This window comes from Vicugna pacos, chromosome 25 (genome assembly GCF_048564905.1).
Source record: "Vicugna pacos chromosome 25, VicPac4, whole genome shotgun sequence".
Lineage (NCBI taxonomy): Eukaryota > Metazoa > Chordata > Mammalia > Artiodactyla > Camelidae > Vicugna > Vicugna pacos.
In genome coordinates, this window is record NC_133011.1 from 10971661 (window position 1) to 10993229 (window position 21569).

Sequence of the window (21569 nt, forward strand, 5' to 3'; positions counted from 1 at the left end):
CATGTTTTGCCAAATTTGATGTATTTAATGTCACATAACATCAAAAACAGCAAAATATAGCTAATATTTCTCCTTGCTAACTTTTACTCCTTCTTTGAAATGAAGGGGAAAAAATTCTCACCTATTCTACCACCATCAAAAAAACAAAAACAAAAAACAAAACCTCCATTGAATAAACCCCAGGAAAAACAAGGTCTAAAGACTGGTGATTCACCATAAGTCCCACAGATGCTTGAGGAAGATGAGCTTTTTTCCCTGTTTTATCCTTTTTCAATTACAAAAAGAAGAACATTTTCTGAATCTTTTTTTTCTTGGTGCCCAGAATTTAAGTCACTATGCAAAATGGGTAACAACATTGCCTTTCAAAACCTAGAGCCAAGAAACAAAATAGGGGAAAAAAATAAAAGCACTGCTGTATCCAAACTGTATAAGGTGGTATGTGACACTCTTAAAACTTGTTATCAATTCTAAAACTGTATCCCAGACGAGGGCATTTCTTTTTCTTCAAAGAAGAAGTCTGGATATTTATTTATGTAGCTGGAGGTTACAGTTCTTTTAATATCATTAACTCACCAAAAAGATATTTGTTGAATTTGCAACCAGTTGATAAACTGTATAGTTTCCAAGTCTAAATGTAATGTTTTTATTGGATTCTCTTTTTTTAAAATCAAGCCATGAGCCCCTAATAACATAGCAGCTATGAATTAATAACCAGAGCACAGGTTTTAAACCAGGCATGATTAACTAATCAGGCTATCTCTCCTGCGTTCTGCCTTCACACAGGGCTGGTTATTCTCACCTCAAGCCCTCTCTAAATCCATTCTCCAGATCCACTCTCCACCCTTCTTTTCTTCCTCTGTGCCCAGCAACTGTATTGTCCATTCCCTGCCCTCTGGCTTCTTGTTAAGTCTCACCAGTGGGAGGCACCAAAAAGAGATCCAAGGTAGAGGAGACAAAGACCCGTGTCCTCCACACACTGGAGCCTGAGAGTTCTGGCAGTGGCTGGTTCTCCAGCCAAACATCCCTGACGACTGCTGCACTGTTGGCTCATCCCAAAGGGAGTAAAAGCTTCTCACTGCTCAAAGTTCCTGGTTATCTTGCTATCCCTTATTGGTTTCTTCTGCCCTGCCTACCTCTCTGAAAATAGTACTTTTGCTAAGTTCTCTCCAGACTCCTCCAGAGTGTGCCTTCTGTTTCCTGCTGGCCCCTGACTGACAGGAGAATGACTTGGGATGAAAAGCACAAGGGACAGCTCAGAAACCTGTCCCCCTCAGGTGTGCCCACGGTGTGTCCCTGACTTTGAAATTGCATGGGTTTTGAGTTCCAGTGTCTGAGAACCACCTGGGGAGCTTATTAAAAACAAAGATTCAAGAAAACCCTAAGAAACTATCACAGATCAAAGGAGACTAAGGAAACATGATGACTACACGTAATGTGATGTCCTGGACTGAACAAAAGAAGGACATGAGTGCAAAAGCTGGTGAAATTTGAATAAAGTCTGTAACTTAGCACTACTGCACCAATTTTGATTTGTTAATTTTGACAAATATATTCTGGTTATATAAGAAGTTGACATTAGGGAAAGCCAGGTGAAGGAAATACGGGAACTTTCTATACCACACTGCAACTCTCCTTTCAATATAAAATAATTCCAAAATAAAATGTTTATTAAAAAAAAAAGCAGAATCCAAGACCGTGCACCAGACCGCTTGAATCAGAATTTCAGCTGTGGCTACTTTAGCAGGTGGTTTGAGGACTAAACCTTGAAAAAGTACTGTCCCTAACAGACTTGGAAACCATTACCTAGAGTTGAGGTGAGGATGGAAACATCTACTGATGCCAAACTGCAGCATAACTACTTGACTATTTAAAGAAAAGAACCAACCAAAGCTTTGTCAAAGTTCACCTTCTATGCCAGTTAATTAGAGTGATTCATCCCTCGACCAGTCTCTGTATTTAGTTTCCTGCACAGAAACACTTGAAAAGGTACAGGTAATTATAGAAGCAAACAAAGAAAGTGACAGTAAAGTTCTTCCACTTCCTCCTCCCCCTGAGATCAAGGTTTCTGTGCAGTGCATGTCCTCTTTGCGTCCCCCACCTTTGAGTTTCCAAGAGAGCGGGGCCAACCAAACAGACGGATGGATAGTGATTTCCCTCATCTTTTCCGTGCTGGGTACCCTGTTTCTCTGAGTCTGCTTTAAGCTCCCCGAAGGCAGGAGCTCTATTTTCGGTTTCAGTGTTTTTCTACAGCTCCGTTCAGTGTTCTTCACCCATTACTCTGATGGACTGACAACCTGCACTTCCTCACTAAGCCCAGATCTCTGCCTGTTTATTTCAGACATAATGCTTATACTCAGCATTTTCTATGTCACTGGAATGTGTAAGAAGGGGCTGGGTAAAGGTGAAAATGCTGGCATTATTAGCACTCCTTTAGCAACATAAATGTTAACTGAGCATCTGCTGCGTGCCAGGAACTATTCCAGGCCATGGTGATCTAACAGTGAATAAAACAATCCCCACCCCAGGGAACTTAAAGTCCAGTGAGGGAGATAGATGGACTAAGCAGACAGTTAACAAACAAGTTATAGGCTTTCCCTTACCATCCTCACACTTTGTTCACCATCACAGGGCAACTTAAAAAGGAATTAGGAACACGAAGGGTAGATTCTCGTCCCTGGTCTAACTCTGGTAAGAACTGATTTTAAAGGAGGCATAATCTTTCTGACCCTCGATGCTCTCATAATTTAAAAAAAAAAATCTGTTTTTCTGCTTTACAGGGGTTGTTACATAGCTCAGCTAACAATGGATATGAAAGTGCTTTGAATACTGCGAAGTGTTACACAAACGCCAAGCGATAGAAATTAATGACTTTAACAGTCTTTGCCTACTAACTCTAAAGTAAAAAACCAGTGGTTCAGTGGTCTTCCCATGAAGCAGAAATTTCAGACAATAAGATTTTAAAAATAGAATCCTTTCAAAGATCTTAGCTCTGTTGCTTTGGAGTTAGCAATTAACGAGAATTAGATTGACATCAAAGAACCGTGTCAGAGGGGAGAGGCTTCCCGTGAAGAAAGCAGGCCTGCCATTTTATTCACAGCAGACCCATTTTTGCTTCACTCTCCTTGAATAACCAGGAAGACTCAGCTACTTCAACTCTTGTCTGAAATTGAAAGCGATTTCTTAGCCAGAGCCATTCAACATTTCTATTTTATTCAAAAGGAAGCTTCCAGATCAGAGATGAAAGAGAAGTTTCTACAAGTCAGTGCTGGAGCAGATAAACCTGTGAGCAGTTTTCAGCAAATGTCTTATAAAAGATTATGCTTGAGAGAAGTTTTTAAAATCAGCTTTGCTGTTGCAGATAAATATAGCATCTATTCTCAGCGTCTAAGGTAGAAAATGTTCTATCAGAGCAGTTTGCCATCTTTGTGTCTGGAGAAGTGGATGAGCTTCTGAAGAGCTCTCTTTGGATGCCATGGTAACCGCATGATTCTGGTCAAGTCTGTTGTGTCTGGGGTACAGCTTAAGGAACCTTAAAACGCTACCTAAGAAAACATGCATTAGAGGCACTTCCGGTATGACTGAGCGGGACGGACGACACATTCTCTTCACATGCACGTACACTTGTAAGTCTCAGCTGTGTCCCTGCACTGGCCAGCACTAGGGTAGCCAAGTGAATGTCGGACACCATCATAAAGAACTCATAGTGGGTGTGGCCCCCAGGGAGCCACAAGAATATATAGGAATGCTATTGTAACGTTTTAGCTTTTATGCCAAAATCTAAATTTCATTCTCTAGTTTCTGCTGTTACTTCAATTGTGGAAGTCTTTCATGAAGATTACTTCAGCTAAATAAAGACGTGAGAAAAAGCTGAATGCCAAGCACGGGAATGGTAATAGGATCGGAAGGAAGTTTAGGTTGTTCACTGGGTCTTCAAATGCACTGAGCCTACAAAATCATGAAGAGTGGAAGGAGACCTCTACTGGCCTAGGGCACGGAGCGGCATGTTGGGCTTCACTGGTAAGGCAGGATCACATCCCGCACGTGGGACTCTCGGAGGTCTCCTCAGCCATCCTCTTTGCTCTAGTTAGCACACACACGTGCATGTTTGCACCCCTGTCGGGTTCCAACAGGAGTCACTTTGGAGCTCACCGTTTCCAGGAACCAAAGACCACCTCAGTCATTTCTACATCTGTGAAAGGAATTTGATATGACCCCAAACAGTCTTGACAAAGCCCATGAGTGGGCTGACTTTCTGCAGGAAATATTTAGGAAGCACATGCTGTGAGCAACATGCTGAATCAGGAGCTGAAGGAGAAACAAAAGAAACATCATATCTGGCCCTTTTTTAACCCTTTGGTGGAGGAGACAAGACAGACCCACCAGAAACAGGTAGCATTTTGTTCTGTTTTTCTTGTCTCTTACCTGCTCCCCATTTCTTTGTTGACCTAATAGAGTCCTCCTGTCCTTGGCCTCTACCCACCCACCATGTCCATTAACTACTTCCTCCACCTGTGCAATACCCCCACACAACTGTACCCCTACACACACACACACACACACACACGCACACGTACACTGGCCTCCCTTCCTTCTGTGCCCAATATGAGATGATTATGGTCTCTCCACCAAAGCCTCCATATCTTTATTTTCTTTTCTTCCCAACCCTGGATAATCCTGTATTCTGTGTTCTCTGCTCTAACACTGAATACTCTTGAAGTAAAACCATGTCACTGTGAAGATGCCTTCAACCAAACCATGAAGAAAGAACCCCTGGAGAATGTTGATTTCCTAATGAGGATGTAAGTTCCTGGAAGGCAGAGACTGTGTCTCATGCTGCTTTCTTAAGCACAAGGGCACTCCAGCAGGCTCCATAAATCCTTGTTGCAATGAGTTAACACCCAAAATAAAAAAATTAGAAAAGAAGGGTCCGTACTCATGAGATAAATAAACTGATTTTTTTAAACTTTCACACATAGTTTATATTGCAAATAAACAGTTATTCCAAAATAAAGGATTCAATAAAAGAGCCTGAGAACAGACTAGTACTTAAAAAACAGCTGGCATAAGTTAGTCTGTGGATTTCAGAGTTGTAAATCTCTTTGAACTTATTTTATAATTCAGAATATAACTTAAGATGGTTCTTTCTGGTAATTAAAGCAACACAGTGAGACCTCGCCATACTGCACGGCAACTACCTCCAAAGCTTCACCAGACAGAAGCCATCCTCAGGTCATACCAGTATTTCTCCCAGGGAAAATGAAGGGGTCTCTCCATGTTAATCAGAAAGACAAAGACCAGAGGAGTCCTGAAATAGCACATTTCAAAGAGAAGAAAGCTAGCATCCTATCAGGGCAACAGCCGCGGTGAGGTGCAAACCTTCAGTGCGATGCTGCCGCCTGAGCAGGGGCCCCTGATGGGCTCTGGGTACTGAGGCCACACTGGGAATGTGGACGGCTCTTCCCTCACGCCAGGGGCTAACCTGCCTCAGAGCTGGGTGGGGGCCACGGCTCTGCCAGGCCAACTGCACCCCGCCACCCTCATACCAGCTTGGCAGGATCAAGCCCAAATGTCACCTGATTATCCTACAAATGTAATCATATCTGACAAGAGGCTGATTGGACAGCGCACACTGTCATTTCCTCTAATTAAAGAATGCTCGAGAAAAACCAAAATGGCCACAAAGCACTGTCAGCACAGCAATCAGCTGTACTCAGTCCCGAGCTGAGCCCTACGCAGGGAGCAGGGCCGGCTGTTCTGGGTTTCCAATCAGCGTGACAACAGGCGTCAAGGAAGACAAGGCTAAGAAGAGGGGCCGGAGCCTGCTGCACACCCAGAGTGCCGGCCTGCGACCCCCGAGTGAGGGCAGAGGCAGCAGTTTGTTTGTTTGTTTCTGTGCAGCCATGGAGGGGGATGTTAGAAAGAACCCTGCAGCCAGCTTCCGAAGCAGCTGGAAGTCTACTGGCTGCAGCCCAAGCTGTCACTTGCCCTGAATGACCCTTCTTCTTCTCAACCTGAAACAATTCTACAAATCTTCCAAATCTACGAGCAGTTCATCGACATCTCTTTTGTGAGGGTTTCACAACTTCAACACATGTGAATTCCCCCTTTTCTCAACCCTCATAAGAGATCACCATCTAAATTACAAAGGTCATTAACAGTAGGAGTTGGAAAAATATATAAATAAACAGACATAACACAACTGTCACAATAAGTCATCATGTGTGTGTGTGTGTGAGACAGACATGTCTACATAACAATTATAAGGAGCGTCATTCTCTCCTTCCCAGCATGTCTGCCTAAACATACACAACAAAATGTTTTTCTTCCTAAAACTGATGGAAAGTGATCTCTACCCTTCACTAAATCCTTTCACTCCTCCTCAAGGGAGGAGTATTCAGACTTGAATTGCTCAGACTGAGCGAGGGAAAGTGCATGGAGCTCTGGACACTGTCCCTTCTCTCTGTTTCTATCCACAGCAGCATGTATTTTTCTTTTCCATGAAAGAAAGCTTCAGCAGTAAAAGTAATAGCATGCCTGATTCTAGCTGATCCTGTCCATAATTTAAGCTCATTCTCCAATCCAAGATCACTGTGAATAAAGCTGATATTTAGCTCTGTGTCTATCTGACACCTGTATTTAGTTGTCCATCCACAGCAAACCCAACCCTGATCTCTTTTGCAGCAACAATATGCCTGACTCAGAGATACATTTCCCAGACTGCCTTGCAGCTAAGGGTAATCACTGAGACTAAAATATAATTCACTGGCCCTGAGAAACCAGGATAAGTCTTCACCTGGACTGATGCAGCTACAAGGCATGAATGACCTTGCGCCCTTCTCTGCCTACCTGCTTGGAACATATCCACGATGGCCCCAAGCTGACAAGCTATGTTAAAATAATTTAGTGATATTGCCAGAACTCTTTAAATGAATGTCTCTTACTAAGGCACAGGGGATGTTGGGGGCAGGGTTCAAAATACCTGGGGACAAAAGCAAGGGTAGAGACAAAAGGACAGCAGGCACAATAACCCAGCAATCATGGCCAGCACTTTTTATGAAATTAAAGGAAAGAGGACAACTTAAGAATTGGGATAAATGTAAAATTAACCTTTATTGAAAGCTGAAAAAAGAGAGAAAACTAGAATTCTAGCAGCACAGTCCTATCACTGCATCACAAGATACAAAGTTTGGAAGATTCAAAAGCTGAAGATCTCTTGGCAAAAACCTTGACAGAGGGATGGGTCCTCACTAGAACCCTTTAGACCAGGTTTTGAAGCATCAGTAGAAACTTCACGCAGAGACTTGTTGCTTGAGCTGGAACCAAAGTGGGGAGGAAGACAACTGCCCCTAGGAGGCAGGCTTCAAAGGTCTAAGAAATCCCTTTATAAGAGGAAGCAACAGAAAAATCCCTGTTACAAGAAAGAGTCAGGGTTTTTGAGTGCTAGGAACAATTCAGAGAAGAATTGGAAATTAAGAAGCTTTAAATATGCATATAAATGATAATTATTCAGTTTAATTCAATAATTTAGCTAACAAATGCATTTAAATGTCTTAATTTGTGTACTATAACCCAGTTTATTCTTAAAGTAGGATTACCATCACAATATTTGGACTTTGAAGGATTTCAATTTCATTATTAAAAGCACAGTTGGCAAAAAAAAGAAGAAGAAAGAATGAAAAGAAACAGTGATTGTGTAAAACATGACTTTTCAAAGTGCACAAGAATTCCTCAGGGGCCTTGTTAAAATGCAGATTCTGATTCATCAGGTCTGAGCACGGGACCTGTGATTCTGCGTTACTGATGAGCTCTCAGGCGAAGCCAATGCTGCTGGTCCTGCCCTTATGGAAGAACAAGGGACTCTCAGGCCCAGGATCCTGCACTGACACAAAGAAGAGGTCTGAGGGAGGAAGGGACAGGAAACTCTCTCCCACTCAAGCCACCCAAAAAATTCAAGGCAGAAATTAGATGCCATGAAGAGAAGCAGAAACACGGACAATGCCCCAATCCTAGACACACAAGGCCTGCCCAAGACTGAGTCTGGACCAGAAGAACACAGGGCCCCACCGCCACAGCTGCAGCTCTGCACTGAGCAATGAGGAGAGCAGTTCACCACGAGGAGAGGAGCAGGTGGAGGACATGGACAGAGATTCCCTCAGTGGAACGAGTGCGGAGGGTCTGCTGAAAGCTGAGGATGGAGTCTGGATGTGAGAAAAATCTTCTGGTACACCAGGCCATGCTAAGCATAAGGTAAATGCAGCCCACCACTGGAAAACTTTGGAGTCTTGGGGGCTGAAAGTAACTACATCAATCAGGGGTCCAACCCCACCCAAACTCCCTACTGACTACAAATCTTATTAACTGCTAACCAGATGGACTAAACCACCCTCACATCAGCAGCCTTGCGAAGAAGTCTGCCCATTTCTGGGTAGGAATATTACTTACTTTATTGTCTCCTACTTTTCTACTAACAATGTCCAACATTCAATCAAAATTACAATACATTCAAAAAAATCAAGGAGAAAAAACCCATTGTCAAGTTAAAGCAACCAACAGAACTAGACAGAGAGATGCCCCAGGTATTGGAACAACTGAAGACTTTAAAATAGTTATGATTATTATGTAAAAGGTTCACATGGGAAAAAAGGATACAATCCAAGAAGAGATGGAGAATTTCAGCAGAGACATGGAGACTATAGGAAAGAATTAAACAGAAATTCTAGAAATAAAAATACAATATCAGAAGTGAAGAATTTCTTTGATTGGCTGATGATGAGAGACAGGACACAGTTAAAGAAAAGAATCAGCAAACTTAGAATTTCAACAGAAATTATCCAAAGAGAAATGATAATTTTTTTAAAAGTATCCAAGAGCTGTAGAACAATATCAAGCAGTCCAATATGCACATAATTAGGGTACCAGAGGGAAGGGGGAGAGAGAGGTGCCATGGTAATTAAAAGGGGAAAGGAATAGTTTTTTTTAACATATGGCCCTGGAAAATTTGGGCATCCATATAAAAAAAAATCGAACCTTGACCTTTATCTCACACCAGATTCAAAAATTACCTTGAAATGTATCATATAACTAAATGTAAAACTTAAAGCTATAAAATTTCTAGAAAAAATTAACATCTTTGTATTCCTAGTTTTAGCAAGGATTTCTTAGGACACAAAACTGCTATCCATAGAAGAAAAAAACTGATAAACTGAACTTCATGAAAATTAAAAATTCTTCTCTTTGAATGACACTTTTAAGAGTATGAAAAAACAAGCCATAGACTGGGAAAAGGTGTTTGCAAAGCACACATTTGATGAAGGGTTTGTATCTGGAATATATTCTGTTACAGCACAGCAATGAAAATATAGATAACTTAATTTTTCAAATGGGTGACTAATTTGAATAGATACTCCAACAGAAATGTGTATATATAACCCAAACCAAAACTGACTCAAGAAGAAATTAGAAAACCTAAATTAATTAATTAAATAAATTCACAGGTAAAAATTCCTCCCTCAAAGAAAATAACAGTTCTCAACTGTTTTACTCTCATATTCCACCTTACATTCAAGTAGCAAGTAATTCCGATATTTTGAAAACCATTCCTGAGAAGAAAAGTACCAGAAAAGAAAATTGTATTCAATCTGAGGACTAAAACTAAATCTTAGCTAAATACCGAAAGGATAATGCATCATAACCAGGTTGGTTTTATCTCAGCAATGCAAAGTAATTTAACATTAGAAAATCAATTAATACAAATTACCATGAACAGATGAAGAACAAAAATCATTTGATCATCTCAATAGGTTAGAAAAGCATTCAAAAAAATTCAACACCCAGGGCAACCAACTTACTTTCGACAAACTAGGAATAGAAGAGAAACTTCTTAATCTGATGTAGACTATTAGTAAAGTACCGCCATCAAATGATGTTCCATAACTGATTGAATACACTTTGCCTATTCTCAGATATTTGGATTCTCTCCTCTTTGTTTTATGCGGCAATTATAATTTATGCTGTGATGAACATCTTTGGGCATGTTGATGAAGTTGCCTAACCTCTCTGTGTCTCAATTTCCTCATGTATAAAATTGAAATAAAGTACACCTAACTTACAGGGCTGTTACAAGATTAAATAAGATATTGGATTTGAGTCTTAGGGAGGCATGGGAGAAAAGCATGGTTTATAAATCTGAGGAAATTTATTCTGTATTTACCTGACGGAGGATCTCTTAAAGCACACTGCAGGCTCAAGTCAGAAGAAGCCACTCTGTCAAAAATAAAGAAAGTTATCGTCTTAGGTTGTCAGGAACAAAGGACATAATATCCCAGAAATGCAGTCAGTGATGGGGACTATTGCTTGCTGCAGGATTCCCTTGCATCATTGCTATCTTCCACCCACTCCTAATCAAGTGAGGACGACGGTTTCCACCTCCCTAATCAAGTGAGGACGACTCCTTCAGCTGCCCTTGATCTACAGCCTTCCATTCTCACACAGCACCCAGAGTGATAATTCCCATATTGGAGCAGGACACACCACATCCTCCCTGAAACGCCTTCCACAACCCCTTCTCATTCATGAGATAAAGGCCAAGCTCCGTATGAGACCCATTGTCGGAAGTCTGCCTACTTCTCTAGCCTTGTCTCTCAGCCTGTACCACTGTCTGGGCTCCAGCTACACTGCACATCCTTCAGCCCCTCACCCCTTGTCACGTCCCAGCTTTCACACACACCACCCAGACTCCCTTCCCCTTCCCCACTCACCTCTGCCTAAATGACTCCTACTTGTCCTTCCATTCTCCACTTGAGTGGCACTTCCACACTCAGGCCATCTACTCCCCATGACCATCTTAAGCTCCCCTATTTACACGTCCGAAGAAGCCTGCAAGTCTTCTTTTGTAATATCATACACGCAACTACCCTGCTGATTCAATATGCATTGCCTTTCCTGTGAGCCCAGGGACACACCTGCTTTGTTCATGGCTGTGTCCTCACGCCTACCCCAGCACTGGTCTCACAGTAGATACTTTATGTTTACTGAGTAAAAGAATTACTAAATTCATTCCTCAGTTCTTAGCTTTCCAACTCGTCTTCTGATTCACACTGATAATTTAATAGACTTCCTACTTTATTACCATACATCATTGATTAAGATTCACTGATTGTAAAAGACAAGCTATTTTATATAACAATAGGAAAGGAAAATGGTTGCAAGTTAAATTGTGAAATAATATTAAGAGTTACAATTTTTATCTTGTACTTATTGAAAGAGTTCTGTCAGACATCCTTAGACATGGGTTTTATTACATTCCTAAAAAAGGAAAATTTTAAAATATGAGTGAAATAAATTGGTTAGATACTTCAATTTAATTTGCTTTAGGTTTCACACTCAAAATCCACTCTTCTGAACCTCTTTGCCACAGGGTCCAATGACTGTGTTTTTCCACACAGTATTGTCCTCCATGCCACCAAGAGCATCAGTGATGCAGCATTTCTTAAAAGAGTGCTCAGTCCCAAATAGCTGGGATTTCCTCCTAAGCTTCTGATGCCTTTCCACATCTGACGCTGGCTATTAGTAAGAAAATCTTACTAACAGATGTCAGCAGAAGATTTCAGTCAACACCTTGGAGCACATTCCTTCCTCAGCTGGTCATGGACTGAATCACTGCTGAAACAATAAGGGGTTTCCCTCGTCTTGTCATGCAGTCAGAACCACCAAGTTCACACACACACACACACACACACACAGAGGCAAGGCAGCTATAGCACAACCAGCACCTGACCAACTGCAATAAAAGATGTTTTCCATTGTATGACATCCTGGTATCACAGTATTAAAATGTGAAGAAAATAAACATGTCCTAGAGTCAATAAAACACAAGAGGTTGGGGGCAGGGCATAGCTCAAGTGGCAGAGCGCATGGTCAGTACACAGGGGGTCCTGGGTTCAATCCCCAGTACCGCCTCTAAAAATAAACAGACCTAATTACCTACCCCACTAAATAAGTAAGTAAGTAAATAAATAAATAAATAATACTTTAAAAATAAATAAAATACAAGAGGTCAAAAAAGACTCTTCAAGAGAACTTGGGAAAGTTAATAAATGGAAGAATGCAAATTCATTCTCTCCCTTTCCCTCCCTCCCCAACTCTCTCTCTCTCTCTCCCTCTCACATACACACACTCAGTCACTCCCTCGTGGTTCCTCACATGTAGGAGTGGGGAGGTGGGTGCACGCAGCACGGAGCTGAGAGAAGGGTGGGGGATAAATCCAGCCCGCATTGCTCTAGCCACACCCCACACCAGGTGCTTCCACCCTCGAGGAAGAAGGCATTTCCTGACTTTCCACCAGCCCAGCCACCTCCCATGAACAGTGTCCTCCCAGAAGAGACTCCTTTAACTACTATTTGACCTATTAAAATACTTTTTTTGCTTCTCTTTTTGTGGCAAAAAAAATAAACGAGATCTACCTTCCTAAATTTTTAACTGTATAATGGAGTGTTGTTAGCTATTAGCACAATGCTAATAGCAAATCTCTAGAACGTATTCATCTTGCATAACTGAAACTTCACAACCAGTGTACAGCAACTCTCCTTTTCCCCCTCTCACCAGCCCCTGGCAACCACTGTTCTGCTTTCTGCCTCTAGGAGCTGGACTACTTAGATTCCTCATGTAAGTGGAACCATGGAGTAGGGCTGATTTCACTTAGCATAACACCCTCAAGGGTCATCCATGTTGCATACGACAAGATTACCTTTTTAAAGGCTGAATAATATTCCATTGTATGTACATACCACATAAAATAACATTTTTAAGGACCCAGTTATTAAATAAATGGGCATTTCTTAGAAATGTGTCATCACATTAGAGCAGACCCAGTGCCAGAGGTTCTGATCCCCAGTCAGCATGCCAGGGCCCTGAGGGCTCAGCTTGTGAATACTCAACCGCGGCTGGGAAAGGCAGAGGACAGGGATGCCACTGGAAAAGAGAGTGGGTCTCTCTGTGCCTCAGATTCCTCATCTGTGAAATGGTCATAAAGGATTATATGATGTATCAGTTCAGGGTCACAGCAAGAAAGAGATTACACACTCAAATGGGAGTTTTTATGAAGGGGATTATTTACAAGGTGTAAACAGGATTTAAGAAACCATCAAGGGATGATAAGCAAGTGCCCCCCATTGACCAAATCCAAACAGGAGCCAAAGGGCAGAGAAGTGATTGATGTGGTCCATGGACACTAGCCTCCCAGGACCCAGAACAGTGTGGAGAAGTGGGGAGAAGGGATCTGGAAGGACAGAGTATGTCCATCTCAGATCGTCTCTGAGTCCCCCTAGAGCTGCAGCTTTCTATGACCATTCTGGAACAGAATGAAGTTCACTACAGCAAGAAAAAGAATCTATTTACTCTAAAGGTCTGAGGAAAATCCACTAGGATGCATTTTCTCATCATCCTGTGCTTACCTCAGAGAGCAGCACTTGTTTGCTGCTTTCGGAAACAGCTCAGATTGAGAACCCCACCCCAAAGGTCCCTGTTTTTCTTTAACTGAGCTCTTCCACGTGTGGTGGGATTCTGTTTTGAGCTAGTAATTGATGCTTCTCCCTCCTTGTCTTATCCCCTGACACCCTTCCCTTTTTCCAGAAGGAGGATCCTGCAGTGTCCACTGCCTCACAGATGAGACGTTCCAGCAGGAGCAGAATAAAGGCTTTTGGCTTTCTAAACCCAAGCTCTTAAAGTCACAGAGCACAGACAACAGAGCAATGCTTACCATCTGCTCCTGCCCACACTCCACACCCAGGCTGGGAAGCAGGGAGAGAAAGAAAGTGAGGACTGAGTAGACAGTGCAGTTGCTGAGAAAAGGGCCCCGATCCTTCCCCACCACATGAAGACAGCGAAAGGTCGGCACCACGGGACCTCTTTTTTCTCTTCTCACTCAGGAGTCGCCCTCAGTCTGCCCTCTTCCCCTTGACCGTGCCGTGCTCCTACGCACAAGCACAGGGGCTCGGGGCTCACAGGGGTGCTCAGTCCTAGGACGGAGCTGCGGGCTTTTTAATTTCAAGAATCAAGGATCTTTTTGAGAATTTGATAAGTGGTTGCTTCTAAGGAAGTTCCTAGTATCACTCGCCCTAAAGACCAGGTGCTGACCAGATTCCACCATCTGTCCTTTCCTGAGTTTAGAGGTCCTCCTGTGCTCCAAAACGCTTGGGGTTTTGCTGTGACTGTGACTGTGACACAGATGTCCACCCGGGCAGCACCGGCCATTAGAGAGATGTCACAGCTCTCTCAGAATAGAAGGGAGTCACACAGCGTTAGAACAAAACCCCATTCGGAAAAAAAGTAAAAACCAGTTTTCTGAGTAAACATGTCTTTTCTTCTTTCAAAGGAGTTAGATGAATTCCAAGAGGCTTTAAAAAGTGAAGGGAGACTCTAAGTTCTGACAACTGACCCATTAAAAGGAGGAGGGGAGCTGCCAGCCTGCCCATTCTGAAAGAGGAGTCTAGCTGGGCCCGAGGCTACAGTAACTAGCTGGATGACTGTGGCTAAATCACTTAACCTCTCTGTGTCTCGTTTCTCTCATCTGCAAAAATGCCTGGGGTTTGGATTAAAAGCAGGATCCAGGTCCTTCCCAACTCTAAAAATATATGACTTTCAACCTAGGAAAGGGACTTTCCAGTTCAGAGTCCAAGGCTTTGCCATTGAAAAATGAAGCAGAGAAGGAGGAACCACCATCATCAGCCAGCACGGCTGCAGCCTGACAAACAGCAGAGAAGAAGCACTTGGAGGACTCTGTTATCCTGGTGCCTTGATACGTTAGGGCTGCGTTCCCATCTCAGATGATGCGGTCCAAATGGGCTATTCCATGCATCTCAAGAATGCCCCAACCATATTAGGAATTCTCCTAGTGGCTCCTCCGTAACATTACACAGCCTTGCTCCTGACATGGACATTTCAGGCAGCTTTGACCTCAACTCTAGACAAAAATATTACAACTGGATGATTTGTCAAGTGCTAAGTCTAATCCTTGCTGTTCTTTCTCCAGAGCCCTTAAAAAGAAGAGTGCCAGATGTTAGGCTTGTATGTTTAATGGGAAACTGAATGGGCGGAAAACAAAATGCAGCTAGCCTAATTGTAATATTCAGCTGCTTCTGAAAACTCACCGTCTAAACATATCAGAAATAACATATTTTCAGAACTGTGACAAAGTCAAAGTCAAGTCTCTCAAACCCCCCAAATTAGTCTGTCACGAGTAATTCAGAATAAAGCAATCTGTCAGTTGTTAAATTCAAGCACCCTTTTATAAGTAGTTTGAATGCTTCCAACTCAATAAATACCATGTTAACATATCAAAAATATTCAGAGAGAATTTTATCAACTTCAGAAAACATTAACTAATCAGTTACTTGGGTAACATCAGGCTGGATCTCCTACAAGCACTCAGCACTTACCAGGCACAAATCTAACACATGGTCTGTTGCCCAAGCTGGTCCCCCTCTTGCTATCCCTTTCCACTTGTCACACAAGCCTGGAACCTGAACACCAGTTCATATCCCTCCACTTCCTCCTCTCGCCAGTAACCAATTCTATAGATTGTGCTTACCGAGCACCTTTGTCTCCTGTTCTCTCTCTTTGTTGCCCCTGCCTTAGGTCAAACCTTCGTCCCCTCTCTACTGGACAATTACAAAGTCTTCCAGGCTTCGATGTCTTCAATTAATTCATCCACCCTTGAGATTTCCCTTTCTCAAATACACACCTGACGTGTCATTCCCCTGCTCCTACCCATTCTTCAATGGCTCCCTGTTTACAGGAATAACTCAAAATTCAACGTGGAGTTCTCTTTCACACGCCCCACTCCAGCCTTGTCAAGTTGCCTACTGTTTTTCACTGATCCATTTCCATGGTGACATTCAGGTCTCTGGGTCCTTAATGACCAATCTCTCCCCACCCCGCCTCCAAAACGATCCATCTAACAATTCTACTTCTTTCAAGATGAAAACTCCTTATCCTGGGCTTGCATAGCCTGTCGCCTGCCTCTCTCCTCACCTGGCACCACCCTCCTCCTCCACTGCTCTGCTCCAGCTGGACCAGCCCTCTGCAGGGTCTGCTGCCCTCCTGGGGGCGGCCACCTACACATACTGGAGGCCCGGTCCCCACTACTCCTCACCTGCCTAACTTGATTACATCACAGGTTCAGGGTAATTCCCTCAGAGAGAACTTTCCTGACCCCACAGAAGAAATGTGGTCCTTCCTCTACCTAGTCTGCAGCCTGCTGCCCTCTTCCTTTATTACACTTACCACAACTGATAGTTATTTTGTTATTAATTCAAATAATAAACAAATTCTTGGGTTATCATTGTGGTTGTTAATTCAAAGCCCACTACCCTCAATGGACACTAACCTCTGTGAAGTAGGGATGGATCAGGTCCAAAGTTAATCCCCAGAGGCTAGCACACTGCTTAGCACTCAATAAAAATGTTTAAGCCAATGCATGGATGGTATCTCCAGCCTCACTGCATCTATGAATAATCTTCTGCTCGGTCTCACCAAGCAGGTAAGGACTACCTCCTCCCTTGTGGCTCAGCTGTGCCCTGAACAGACTTAAATCAGAGCACACTGGACGCCTAATGCACTTCCGTGTCATTCTTCCACGACACTATAAGCTCCTTGGAGTGCTCCTTGCAAAAATCATGTCATGTCTCTGAGGCATGTGAATCCTTAAGGCACAATAAAAAGGGTACAGAGGGGGACATATGTCCTCAGATATCAATTTGCGAGGGTGCCACAAGAATGGCAGCAAGATAATTCTGGACTTCAATTTGCACAGTAGGTTTTTTTCAACATCACATAACAAACATAAACCTACTATGCTTACTTATCTATGTTCAATTCTAGCTGCACTGTAATATATTATATTGCTTTTGGGGACTGGGTGCCCCCTCTGCGCCACTGATCTATCCCCAGCTTCTAACATAGTGCCTGCATGTTACAGGTGCTCGGTAAATGTTTAATGAATAAATGAACAAGAAATAAGTAATAGCGTGAAAACTGAACAATTCTTACCCTCAAAGAATTTACTACTTAAATAAACAGCAGACACATCAAATTTTGAAACCACTGTAGATGAAATTGCTCATGAAACTGCTGCTTTTGTAAGGCAGTTTCATATGGTTTAATTTAATACTCATGAGCAAGAGTGTACCTGCATACACCATGTTTATTTAAAACTTTTATCCATTTGTGCAAGGTAAATTGTGGTGCAAACAATAGGCATGTGTAACCAGAGTAATCACACATTTTGGTTTGCCTGACACCATTAAGCCCATGGCCCGGAAACAGTTATTTCACTGTCAATAATTATTTCATATTCACTACAAATATTTCACTGTTAAACATGTCCCAGTTTGGATGATTAAAACCAATCTGCTAAAATCCTCTTAAGACACTCTAAAGGCCATAGCCATAAGAAAGCTTTCTCTCTCCATGAAAGTGAATGCTTTCTCCTTTGAAGAGAAAAGACTGTGTGTGAGCAGAATGAATGCGGGTTTCCCATGAAGCTCATCTGGACAGAATGGCACGTGCAGGGAAACACAGGCCAACGGTAACTAATCAGCAGCATAATCTTTACTGGTTCTGGAAGAAGACTAGAGAGAATCCAATACGTAACTCACAGCAATACTTCTTCAAAGTTCCTTCCCTCCTCTCCAAGCCCCACATCTTAGAGTTCCTCGGTTGGGTGGGTCGTAGGAGAGGAACCTGGGCTTTTCCAAAGCCTCAGGACCAACTTCCAAAGCACACTTCTCCTCCCACTTCTCTTTTACTCCAGCCCAGGAACTCCTCTCCAGATTTTTCATCACCAAATTACAAGAAGCAGACAGCAGACCTGGCAGTGATGGAACTTTCTTTAGAAGAGAGAGGAGGAGGAAGAATCTAAGCTGTTAAAGGCAAAATTCTTCAAGGGGTGAGAGGGAAAGAATCTCAAACACTGCACATTAACAATATGTGCTGCACACACACACACACACACACACACCAAAAACAGGCAGAGAGACTGCAAGTTTAAAAGAGATGATGGGGAAGGGGGAGGGTATAGCTTAAGTGGTAGAGTACATGCTGGCATGCACCAGGTCCTGGGTTCGCTCCCCAGGACCTCCTCTAAAAATAAATAATAAACATAGTTACCTCCCCAGTAAAACAAACAAACAAACAAAAAGATGAAAGAGACATAATGAATCAAGCGGATTCTGAATCCAAAAACTGTTTGAGGACATGTGAATATGGACTGCATACTAGATGATTTTGTGGAATTACTGTCAATTGTCTTGGATGTAATAATGATACTGTGTTTATATAGAAGATTGTCTCTATTCTTAGGAGAAGCATGTGGAAATATTTAGGGGTAAAGTGTCAGGATGCCTTTAAACCAATATTCAAAGGGTTCAGAAAAAGAATGTGAATACATACATCTTACTTAAACACAAACCTAATCCAATGTGCATACATTGTTGCAAGAGAGGAAAAGTATGTGTAGCAAAATGAAGGGTCTATGACCATGTACTATTCTGTTGACTTTTCTGTAGGCTCCTCTTAAAAATAAAAAGGAATGGAAAATAAATAAATAATAAGTAAACAAAGTCCCTTTCACATGTGTACTAAACATTCCACACAACGCCCAGCTATTCTCCTCTGAAGCTCTAACTGCACTGCCCCCAGGGGGAAACAATGCCTCCAGCCCTTCATGTTGGGAGAGATTGTTTATTAGACCCTCAGGGAATCTAACTTTCTGATGGGAAAGTAATCGCTTCTGGGCAGTGCCATTAGGAGAACTAGCTCTGCAAGGGATCAAAACTAATCTCTTAAGCATTTCCTCATGGCCTCTGCAATGCAGTCCCTGCCCCAGCACAAGGCAGTCTCCTTTTTCTGACCTTCTTTGCCCACCATATGTGGGTGACGCCACCCCTCCTGATAAATGACCAGGATTCAAGCATGAGTATGATGCAGCCTCAATCCCTCAGTTTCTTATTGCAAGGATAACCACTTAATTTATCATTCTAATCAAGATACTTTTGAGAATGCAAGGGGGCGCTAACCAGACAGAGTGCTGGGACAGTGCATATACTGTCCCTGAGACTGTCCCAGGAAAATTGGAACTGTTTCAAGTACAGACATATGTTCACCCTATTTATACCCCATGAGCAGGTGTATTAGACAAATACATAAATGATGGCAACAGCATATAACAAAATAATACAAAGCAACTGCATAAACAAATTGCTTGAGAGTTCAAAGGAGGAATAAAGTAATTTATTTGGAGGAGTTAGGAAGAATCTCCTGGAGGAGGAGGAATTTCAATTTGGTTTTAATAATAGGATTTCTACAGGTAGAAATGGGAGGCAAGGTCATTCCAAATGGAAGGAATTATGTGAGCAAAAGCCAAAGTAGGAAAGCAAGACGTATACTAGGGAAATGGAAGCAATCCAGTATAGCTGATCTAATGTGATATACACACACACACGGAATATTACTCAGCCATAAAGAGAATGAAATAATTCCATTTGCAGCAACACAGATGGACCTAGAACTTTTCATATTAAGTGAAGTAAGTCAGACAAAGACAAATATCATGTAATATCACTTATATGTGGAATCTTTAAAAAAAAAGATACAAATCTTATTTACAAACCAAAGATAGACTCATGGACATAGAAAACAAACCATGGTTACCAAAGGGGAAAGGGTAAGGGGGGGTTAAATTTAGGAGTTTAAGATTAATAGATACACATTACTATATATAAAACAGATAAACAACAAGGACCTATTGTATAGCATGGGGAATTATATTCAATTTCCTGAAATAACATTTCATAGAAAAGAATCTGAAAAAGAATATATATGTATATGCATAACTGAGTCGCTTTGCTGTACACCTGAAACTAACATTGTACATCAACTATCCTTCAGTGAAAAAGGAAAATTTTAAAAAATTAAAAATTAAAAAAATAAATTTTAAGAAAAGATTCCAAAATGAGACTGAAAATGGGGATGGAAGTGAGAAACAGAGAACAGTGAGTTTTGTTAAAAAAAAAAAATCCAACATAGCTGATCTAAAGAGGTGTCCACAGGAAAGGCAAGGAGACGAGTCTAGAGAGGTGAGTTGGAACCTCAGTAAAAGTGCACACTCAGTCCAGCAGGCAATAGGGAGTCACTGAGGGGTTTTGAGGAGGACAGTTTTAAGACTGGAGGGCCTTGAATATCAGGCTAAAGACTCAAAGCTAGAGAATCAGACAGATCTTTTACAGAAAAGTCTTCTACAATAAGCCGCACCCCCCACCAGGGTAAATCCATATTACCCCGCCTGAAAACATGAGTGACGTAAACCAAAAGAAAACTGGTACAGACACTGAAGCCGGAAGCACCTCAAAACCACCCTTGTTCTCTCCTATGGGGGGTTCTGTTTCATGTGCTGGGTCAAGTATTACTTCTTCTGTCAAGTTTTCATCATAAACATTTTCACAGGAGCCCTATTGCCAGAAAGTCGCTGTCACAGAAACAGAAATGAGAGAGTTAAAATGTTCAGACTTGTCCAAGCATGAGAAGATGAAAACAGAAAATAGCATTTGAGCTGAAGGGAAAGCAAGTTACCCAGAGGGGAGGGATGTGATAAATTTCCTTTGACGATAGGAAATTACATTTTCAGGGCACAGCTCATTTTAAATGCAAGTCCTTCTACCCCACACAAAGAAGCTTGAGGCAATCTCACATTTAATAACATTAATTTATTTTTCCCAAACGTTAATTTATAGATATTTATTGGATTACATAGAGAATTTCTGGGGCAGAGTAAAATACAGTGTTTTGGCTGTTTTCAATTTTACTCCAGATATCTGACCAAGCAAGAGCACATGCCTTCTAGAAGAATAAGTCATTTTAGAGAAAACTATTAATATCAACTCTTTCCGGAAAAGGTGGACAACACTGGCAAAGCAATCTCCTTTCCAGAGGAGAATGGCCCAACAGGAAGCCAGAGCTCTGGTCTCTAAACACAAAGCCAGGAATATTTGTAAACAGAAAGCACATATTCCCTTTCTATAGAGGGTGTGTCCTGCTCTTCAAACATATTCCCTGGTCAGTTAAGGCCATACATGGATGGGAAAAAAAGGCTGACCTAGAGAAATAGTTTTTGAGTTTTCAGTCCATAGAGTTTTTTATCTACAAAGGACATCCAGGAAAAATAAACAGGAGCCAACTTTAAATGGCTTCCACTAGGCTTTGAGCTTTAAAAAAGGTAACTGCAATTATATGTAACTCATTAAATATGCCTAAGTCCACAAATTCATGCATATGTATGAATGTGCGTGTGTGTGTGTGTGTGTGTGTGTGTGTGTATACACACCTTTGCAGGATGAAAGGGGACCAGATTTATGATTTTGAAACTTAGTAAATGAAGGAAAAGAGTCAAATATTGCCCTTGTCTCTCTTATGTGAACTGTACCATTGGGTGATCAAAAAGTAGATGAGCGGAAGTAATTCTTTATAAAAGTACTCCATCTGACAAATGAACAAGTCTAAATCAGAATATCACCATT

General features: G+C 41.9%; 1 protein-coding gene across 8 annotated transcripts in view; it reads right to left on the reverse strand.

Annotated features, from left to right (window-relative positions):
• NCALD (neurocalcin delta) overlaps positions 1-21569 on the reverse strand; it is a 365895-nt gene that overhangs the window by 246221 nt on the left and 98105 nt on the right. For 7 of the 8 annotated variants that reach the window (XM_072949553.1, XM_072949554.1, XM_072949561.1 and 4 more), the window contains exon 2: positions 10211-10263. The gene's annotated coding sequence lies outside the window, so the exon portion shown is untranslated. Of the gene's footprint in view, positions 1-10210; positions 10264-10757; positions 10785-21569 lie in introns of those variants that run through there. The other variant, XM_072949556.1, reaches the window with a different exon arrangement.